Below are 10003 nucleotides of genomic sequence, written 5' to 3' on the forward strand. Positions count from 1 at the left end.
CCATCGCGATGACGTTCAAGAATGGGAGGGCACTCCCTAACCTTCACGCCTCCAATTACCAGGAGACGGAATGGTTCGCCAAGATCTCCCAGATCCAAACTCCGGTTTATCGCTTCGCGGAGTCTGGGATGGTGATGCTTGGGATGAGCCGCGTGTGGAATGATGCCGGGTCTGGGACGCCGCAAATAACCGTCGTCCTTGAATACGGTTTGAACTATATTCCTTACGGTATGCTCCGTCTTTTGTGTTGGTTTAGGATTTTCTTCTAACATTATCTTTTTTATTTCAGAGGGGAACGACTTACAGTCGCTCTTGCATCCGCAGGAGACTGGTGGTCCCGCACGGTTGGTTACTCGTGATCTCGATGAGAACGAGTTGCCCATTTTGGAGCAGACGGCGGATGGATTCGTAGAGGTCTACCCGCCGGGCCACGAAATTTTAAGCGCCACTCGGCCAGGTAAGGAGTTCTTTAATCCTCGTCCTCTCCATGCTCAAACTTCTACTGAAATTCCTCTGATTTTGTCATCTTCTGATGAGGGATCCGCAGATGGGCCTTTCTTTGTGAGGAAGAAGAAGGCTGCTGGCGTGAAGGGCAAGGCGAAGGTTGCTTCCGTCGTCGACCTGGGGAATCAGTCTGATTCCGAGACTGAAAGTGAGGAGGCGGCGGGGAACCTTGGTGGTGCTGACGAAACCATTGTCTCAGAGGTTGAGACAACGACTGTCACTTCCGAGCCACCAAGCGCTGCGAAGGTAACTGGCGCGAAGAGGCCAGTTTCATCGGGTCTATCTCCGCCTGTCAGGTCTTTCAGGATCAAGAAAGCCAGTAAGTATATTTTTTGTGTACCTTTTCCGCATTTCCTTCCGCCTTTGTTTTTAATATCTTTTGTTTTTCTTCATGCAGGAGTGGACTTATCCGCTTTCGAGAGCGGTGCGGGAGGAAGCGGTTCAGGACCCACGACGATAGGTTTGGTCAACCTATCCGAGGCGATGACCCAGGCGGCTGCGCCTGTTTCTATTGCTGGTTCAGTTGCTCATACTGTTGAAGCAACTGTTCCAGTTATGACGTCATATCCGCCGGCCGTCAGTGCCATCTTTACTACATCCTTTCACCGGACCGGCGGTGACTTTTTCCGCGAGCTCATCTGCGGCGGCTACCACGGTTACGAGTTCATCTCAAATGAGTTCATCTTCGATGGTCTCTACCTCAATGGCTTCTGCATTGTCACATTCGGCGTCAGCGACTACCTCTGTTGGTGCCAGTTCTTCAGGTATGTTTAGAGTTGGGACCTCTAGACTTACCTCTGTTGATGAGGGAGCCCAACCTTTGCCTCCTTCCCATATCCTTGACCTCTTGGATGGATATCCTTTAGGTTCAGGTGATGGGTTTAGAGGCTATCGGCCTGTTATCGACCCTACAGGTGCGTGGGGTTACTTTGGCCTGTTATTCCTCCTGATTCATTTTTTCTTAACTGTTTTTTGTTGCAGTTTCAGATTCCAATGAGGTCTATGCGCCAAGGTGGAATATCCGCCGAGGCACGACTCTCAGGACGGCTGCAGATTGCGTTGACTGGGCGCGCCATGCCACTCCAAGCGGTGCACTGGGGAGGCTATGGCTAGCTATCAGGAGGGCAGGTTGTCCAACGAGCTTCGAATTCTTCTCGCCCGGATGCAGCCGCGTGTCGAGTTACTTTGTCGTGAAAACGACAAGTTAAAGACTGCGCGTAGCCTGGAGGTGGCTCAGGTGCGATCGCTGCGGGAGGAGAACAAGAAGCTTGCCGCCACCGCTGCTGAAAAAGAAAAGGCCTTCAAGGACCTTGAGGCCGAGATCCAAGCCAGGCATGAGGCCCGTTCCAAGGCTACTCAAGCTGTTAACGAACAGCTTAGGTTAGCCAAGGAAAATGCGCGTAATGCGACCGAAAGGACCACCAAAGCTGAAGCCGTTGCTGAGCCTCTGCGCGCTGAGAATGAAGAGCTTAAAGCCAAACTGGAGAAGCTTCAGCAGGCTCATGAGGCTTTGGCTTTAGAGGATGCCAATAAGCTACAGGAGCTCTTGGATCAGAGGGCTGTGCTTGATCGCACTGAGCGCAAGCTTAAAGGCGTTGAAGAGGCTGCTGCCAAGGACGTGTTGCTTGCCAACCTCAACAAGAATGAAGCCGAACGCGCCCGCGATCAAGCTCAAGCTACCCTTCAAGAAGCTCTATCCAATAAGGATTGGCTTCAACGAGAAGCGTTGCCGCAGATACGCATAGCTCCATAATTTCTTTGCTTTGCGCTTTTCTTTATACTTAGAAAACTTTTTTATATATATTTTTTATTGTAGATTGTGCATCGGATATTCGCGAACATAGTTTAGCTACATAGTTTTTTATATATATTCTTTATACTTAGAAAAGTTTTTTATGATGATGCCATGAGCGCAGCCCTCAATGCTTCTCATGAGGATGGGGAGAAGGCTGGTTTCTTGCTTGGTCTAGGATTTGCAGAGAAAGGCATCCCGCCTTCCAATTTTCTTTTACACGATGTTGATACTGAAGCTGCCTATGACCAAGCTGTGAACCAGTATGCTGCCTTCCCGCATCCGGTTGTGGAGAAGGTGAATGAAGTTGCTGCTGCTGATGACGGGCTAGCTGTTCTCAAAGCTTTCCTCGAACCGCCGCAGCCGACTGATTGTGCGGGTTCAAGTGGGTTTGGAGGAAGGGGTCCCGAAGCTTGAATCTTGAGATTCCTTCCAACCGTTAGGATAGATTTGTATTTTTTGTAGGCGGGTAGATACCTATCCATTTTGTAATGTTTGAACAACTTTTATTGTGAATATAAATGTTTTGTTAACGCCTTGCCTTGTAAACATTATATGATTTGCTCATGCATATTTTACTTTAACTTAGCAATTTTCTAAGTGTTTTGAATAAGTTAACCTTTCGACGCGTGTTAGATAATAGGTTAATGTCCTGTTTCCTCTATCATGTTTGTGCGGGTAGGACCGTCACTTTCACTTAGTAGGATGACCAAACTTTATCTATATCTGACATATCTGACCTGCGTGAAGGTTTTCCTCATCTTCCCCTTAAAAATATTTACTGTTTTTGTGTTTATGCGGGTTGTGCCGCTTTCCTCACGCAACGACTTACTTCCTCCCTCACTTATTTATGCGGTGAATACCGGCATCAGTGTGGTCAGTTCATAAGTATAAAAGTAAGGCTATCAACACAATGTGATAAGGAGAATCATTTCCATTAGAAGTGGCTCTAGGCCTTTTCTTTATAAGTTTGGAATTGATCTACATGTAACATAGGCGTAATTGAGCTCCATTCCATGTTCTTGGGATGGGGGTGCCATCGAGCCTTTCGAGCCGGTATGCGCCCTTTCCCAAAACTTCTTAAATGTATGGCCCTTCCCAGACCGGGGCCAGCTTTCCTGGGCGCTCTTGGTTCGAAGCCTCGTTGTTACGCAGTATGTAGTCTCCGACATTGAAGTTGCAGAGTTTCACCCGCGTGTTGTAGTACTTTTGCATTTGTCGCTTGTAGTTCTCTTCACGCGCTGCGGCTAGGTCTTTGCGCTCTTCGGTTAGCATAAGGTCTAACCGTCTTTCCGCATCATTGTCTTCTGGTTGAGTTATGACTCTTGGTGAGGGTAGACCAATCTCGACTGGAAACATGGCTTCAGTGCCATAGGTGAGGCTGAACAGAGTCTCGCCCGTGCTTGCTTTTTTCAGCGTTCTGTTTGCCCAAAGGACATGTGGAACTTCGTCCACCCAGCCGGATCTATGCTCCAAGAGTCTTTTCTTTATGCCGTCGACGATGCTCTTGTTTGCTCTTTCCACCTCACCATTACCCTGCGGGTGTGCCACTGAGGTAAAGGTGTGGGTGATTTGAAGCTCTTTCAGCCACTTTTGTAGCTTCTGGTCAGCAAAGTTGGTGCCGTTATCGCTCACCAAATTCTGTGGAAGTCCAAAACGACAAATAATAAATTCCCAAATAAATTTTTTGATATGTTTTGCGGTTGTTTGGGCTAAGGGTTTTGCTTCTATTCACTTGGTGAAGTAGTCGATGGCTACAACTAGGAACTGAACGTTCCCTGCTGCTGTGGGAAATGGGCCTGTCACATCGATGGCCCACTTCTGGAATGGCCATGAAGAAGTGACTGGAACAAGTTCGTTCTTCGGGCGATGCGTGTTGGGTGCGTAAAGCTGGCAGGACCTACATTTTCTGATGTAGGCCAGCGCATCCGTGTGCATCCCCGGCCAAAAGTATCCCGCGTTGTTTAGCTTAGCTACAACTGCGCGTGGACCTGCGTGTACTCCACAGATGCCTTCGTGTACTTCCCTTAGGAGGTAGTCGGCATCTTGGTCGTCAACGCATCTGAGGAGTGGGCCAAGAAAGTTACGCCTGTAAAGTATGTCATCAACAAGTTGATAGTTCAGTGATTTACAGCGTATCTTTCTTGCCTGGGTCTTCGACTCTGGTAGTATACCCGCTGCAAGGTAATTTATAATTGGTGTCATCCATGTTTCCGTGCCGGTTTGGATGACATAAATTTCCTTGTGCGGGACTGATGGTGCTCCAAGAAGTTCAACGCGGATGTCCTTTCCCAAGTGGGTGAAGGCTAACGATGCAAGCTTGCTTAACGCATCCGTAGATTTGTTTTCGCTTCGCTTGATGTGCACAACTTTGCAATCGTTAAAATCGCGCATAAGGGTTTTGGCTTGCGCAAGGTACAGGGCCATTATGTCATTCACGGCCGTGTACGTCCCGTTTATCTGGTTGGCTACTAGCATGGAGTCCACGTGGGCTTCCAAGTTTTTCACTCCCATCTTACGCGCAATTCTTAATCCGGCCAAGAATGCTTCGTACTCCGCTTCATTGTTCGTACTTGGGAAATCAAGCCGAATAGCGTAAGTGTATTCTTGGCCTGCCGGGTTAATTAGTTTCAACCCTGCGCCTGAACCTTCGTTGTTGGCTGCTCCATCAGTATAGAGTCGCCATACATCGTTAATGTCTTGTGCTGGAGAGGGTTGAGCCTCTTCCTGGCACTCTTTTTCCCGCGATGCGGGGACTTCCGCAATAAAGTCGGCCAAGACCTGGCCTTTTATGGCTGGTCTTGGCTTGTACTTTATCGCGTATTCCCCCAACTCAATTGCCCATTTGGCTAGGCGTCCCGACAACTCGGGTTTGCCTAGAACGTTTGCAAGTTTGAAGTTGGTGAGAATGGTGATTGGGTGACCTTGGAAATATCGTCTTAGCCTGCGTGAAGCCTGTACAAGTGCTAAGACTAATTTTTCCAGGGTAGAGTACCGGGTTTCCACGTCCGTTAAGACGCGGCTTACATAGTAGATGGGCATCTGGATGCCTTTTCGTTCTACTAGTAAGACTGCCCCGGTTGCTCTGTCTGTGGCGGAGAGGTAGAGAATTAATTCCTCCCCCGCTTCTGGTGCTGTGAGCGTTGGGAGTTCGATCAAGCGTGACCGAATCTCTTGAAAAACTGCTTCCGCTTCTGGTGTCCAGCGGAAGTGCGTTTTCTTCAAGCAATTTCTCAATGTTGACACGAATGGGAACGACCTATCCGCATGGTTTGCCAAAAAGCGGTTAAGTGCGACTAGTCGTCCATTCAGTGTCTGAGCCTGTTTGATGGTAGTACGTGATTCCATTTTCTTATTGGCTTCGACCTTTTCAGGGTTCGCTCTAAAGCCATCTTTGGTAACGATGACTCCTAAGAACTTCCCTTCTTCCATCCCAAAGGAACACTTGCTCGGGTTGAGCTTCATGTTTATTTTTCTGAGCGTGTTGAAAGTTTCTTCGATGTCTGTCAACATCGCCTCTGGCTCAAGGCTTTTGATGACCAAGTCATCCATGTAAACTTCTAAGTTCCTCCCGATTTGGGCATGGAACTCTTTGTCCATCAGGCGTTGGTACGTGGACCCAGCATTCTTAAGTCCGAATGGCATCATTTGGTAACAAAATGTGCCATCGGGCGTCCGAAATGCGGTTTTGTCCTGATCGTCAACGGCCATGTGGATTTGATGGTATCCCTTATACGCATCAAGGAAGAATTTAAGGCGAAACGGTGCTAACGAATCTACCTTAAGGTCAATTTCGGGTAACGGGTAACAATCCTTGGGGCATGCTTTGTTTAGGTCTTTAAAATCTATGCACATGCGCCATTGTTTGTTGGATTTCGGTACCATGACGGGATTTGCAACCCATGTTTGATATTTACTAACGCGTACGATGCCTGCGTCAAGGAGTTCCTTGACTTGGGTTCTACACGCGTTAGCCTGTTCCGCACCTATTACGCGACGCTTTTGTATGACCGGCGTAAAAGCCGGGTCACACTTGAGCTTATGCTCCGCCTTACTTCGGGGTACACCAGTCATCTCAGCTGGTGTCCACGCGAAGATGTCAGCATTTTTTTGCAATAAGCATTTGAGTAAGGTGCGCGTGGGATTAGTGATCGTTGGGCCAATGGTAACGGCCTGGTCAGGGTACTTGCCATTGAATGCCCATTCTTCCGGCTCGGTAATGGTTGGTTTAGCCATATTTGGTTTGGGTTTAGATGAGACAGATGCGATGCATACCTGGGGAATACCCGTAATCATCGCGACACCCTCAGCTGTTGGTCATCCTATCATCCCATGGACCGAAGACACCATGGCACTAAATCTTGCCATCCCATCTCACCCGAAGAGAATGTCGTATGTGTGGTATGGCTTCCTCATTACAACGAAGTCCACGTTTTCTGTGCGGGAGTACTTCCCGTCCGTGAGAGTGACGGGGAAGGATAGGATACCCAAGGGGGTGTTTGTGCTGCCATCGAACCCTTCCATCGAGGCGTAAACTGTTTCTAGGCGTTCTTTGTCTTCGTCGTCTAGCTTTTCGAAGAACTGTCTGTACATGACCGTTGACGAAGCGCCGTTATTAGCAAGAGTGCCGGAGGTGATGTAGTGCCCCAGCTGGCTTTTGATGACTATGAGGCCTTCTTTGTTGGGCCCTCCTGGCACACGCGGGAAGCGCACTTCAGCTTCCTTCCACGCACTTGGCTCTGTTGTTCGTCGTTTTCTTCCTCTGATGTTGCCATGAACCATGTGAATGCTGATGTCGACGGGCTTTCGTCCATTGCCTTTGTACCGATTGTCATTCCTCCCTCCGTTCTTGATTGACGCCACGAGGTGTGTGAGTTTCCCATCTTTGACGAATGTTTCGACGATATCCTTCAAAGATGTGCATTCCTCCGTGGTGTGGCCTTTGGTCCCGTGGAAGTCACAGGATTTGCTCTGATCAGCGTTATGATGCTGTCGGATTATTGGAGCCTTTGGCCATGGGAGTTTCTCGGTGGCAAATATCTCGGTGACGCTTTTGGTGAGTGGCGTCCATCTGGGATTCCGGTTCGACGGGTGCGTGTTGTCCCTTCCGCCTAAGAGAGGGCGAGAGCTGGATGAGGTGTCGAAGTTTATCCTTGACTGCCAAATACCAAGCTTCCTCTTCTTATTTTGTCGGGCGGTACAGACGTTATTTTCTCTTGTTCTCTGCGTGTAGAGGTTTGTGCTCTGAGGAAGATTTCTACCCAGTTGCTTCTCCGTCTCGGCGAAGCGTTTAGCTGCCGTCCTGATGGCATCCCACGTGGATGGCATGCCATCTTTACCCGTCAACGTGCGGATGAGCTCTGGGTAGTCAGTGCCCTGGATGAAAGCGGTGCGAACAAGATATTCGCTAATGGTGCCCAGACTTAGCTTCTTTGAGTTGAAGCGAGTGATGAAGTCTAGCAAAGATTCGTCTTCCTCTCGGACGCAGTTGAGGATCGTCCACTGCTCTTCAGTATATTTTCTTTGTTGACTGAAGTGCTGGCTGAACTTGTGCTGGAAGTCTGCCCAATCATAGATGTGGTGGACCGGTAGACGATCAAACCACGCTCTGGCTGCCCCGACGAGCGTCATTTGGAACATGTAACACCACGTGGGTTTCGTCCAATTATTGACGGTTGCCCCCGCTATAAATCTATTCAGGTGATCGTCCGGGTCAGATATGCCATCGTAAGTGCCTATGTTGGACATCTGTTTGGCACTCTTTGGAGCGATTGCTTCCGCAATGTCCCTTGCGAATTTGGACGTTCCCGCATTCGCAACAGTTGGTCTAAAAGTTTTGGAGAAGTCACGTGGGTTTCCCCCCGTGTTATTTGGTTTGAAGGTTTCCTCGAAATTTCTCTTCGAGTGGAAGTCTTCTTTACGCTTCCCTTTCGCCTTATGACGAGGGTTTACGTCACTGTCAGATTCTTCCCAATCTTCATCATCCACATACTCGCAATCGTTGCTCATGTTGAGCTGTTGTCTAGTGCTTCCGAATTTGTCATTGGCCTGCTGGAGTGAACGTAAACGTTCGTCCAACTCAGCCTGGAATTCTTTCTGACGTGCTTCCGCCCAAGCTTTAACTTGTTCAAGTGTTTGTTGGGGAAGTCTCGTCTGTTGTTTCTCCACCTGGGTATCAATGAATCCCAGGAGAGGATTGTTTACTGCACTTGCCACGGCTTGGGTAACCGGGGTAGTGTTCGTAAAAATCGTGTATTCACCGGTGTTCCCCCCAGTAGCTGGGGTTGTGGTTACCGGAGTTTCTTGGTCACTAGGTGGCCTTGGCGTTGGAGTAACCTTAACCATCTTTCCAGAAGTTTGAAAAAACTGAGAAAAAGAATTAGTTCTAGCTTAATGCACGGATGGCGCCAATGAAGAAACACTAAATGACCCGGCAGATTAAGGATAATCTTAGGGTTAAGTAGATTATTTATGTTATATGCAATTGTCCCAATTCCCATGATCTAGACCATATAGCAGAATATATATCGTATCACACTAAAAAAATAACCAAACACTAAATTTTATTTTGTATTTGTTTGGTCTAGAATCGCATAACGACACCAAACTAAAGTAAACCTAACCGGACATCTAAAATTATTCTAGGTATAAACAGATTAATAATAATATATCCATAAAAGACTATTATATAACATTTAAATTAGAAAAAATCAACCACTGAAATTTTTTTATTATTTTATGAACAATTTTTAAATGTTTAATGAAACACATGTCGATATATTTTTTTTCTTTAAGGAACGGATTTTTAAGACTGCTTGTTTGCTAACGAACCAATATTGTTACCAACGCAAGAAATGTAATGCTTCTAAAATGACGAAAGACATAAGATCTTTAAGCTTCCTTTCGATTAAGAATTTCTCCTCCCACAATATAGAAGGATTATTGTCGTTTCTCTTTGTAATTTCCTCGATGTTGGTTGATTCATAACATCTTGCTAGTTATGTAATGAAATTCACCGTTAAAAACAAAAATGATACTGTCAAGAGGATTCCTCTATTTGAAGTTTTAATGTTTACAAAATTCGTTAGTTTATTCCATAAAAAAAAGAACAAAAAAACTAAATATACTACAAATGTGATGTTCATGTGTTAAAAAGTAAACTTAACAGAAAAGTCTGGAATTTTTAAATGGACCCACTGATAAAATGCCGAATTACTTAAACACAAAGAATCATAATTTTTACTTTAATTATAGTTTTTGTTTGCACATTTTTCCGGATAAAGTATTTGCACTAAATAAACGTGACGGGTGCTATGTGAAACAGGTCCCGGGAGAAAAATATTAAAAAGTATATTATTATTATTATTATTATTATTATTATTATTATTATTATTATTATTATTATTATAAATGCTTTAAACATTTGCCGACAATAGAAACAGGTCGCACATTTGGTTGTTTTCCGTAAATTTCGCGCACACTACGAAAAAAACTAGATCCACGTGAAACCCGACACATTTCTAGATTAAATACTAAACTTAAATGATAGTTACTGTTACTTGTCATTTAGTCAACAATCTATGAATTATTAAAAACACAACGTTATAACCTTTTAACATTATTATAGTGCAAATGATTCAATATTACTAACAAGGGATGTTAGCTGTTAAGTAGTTAACTAGTAAAGTACGTACTTAAGCTGGTACT

This window comes from Bidens hawaiensis, unplaced genomic scaffold, assembly GCF_021521415.1.
Source record: "Bidens hawaiensis isolate Kalapana, Puna unplaced genomic scaffold, B.hawaiensis_p1.1 tig00009570_1, whole genome shotgun sequence".
In the NCBI taxonomy this organism is placed as follows: Eukaryota; Viridiplantae; Streptophyta; class Magnoliopsida; order Asterales; family Asteraceae; genus Bidens; species Bidens hawaiensis.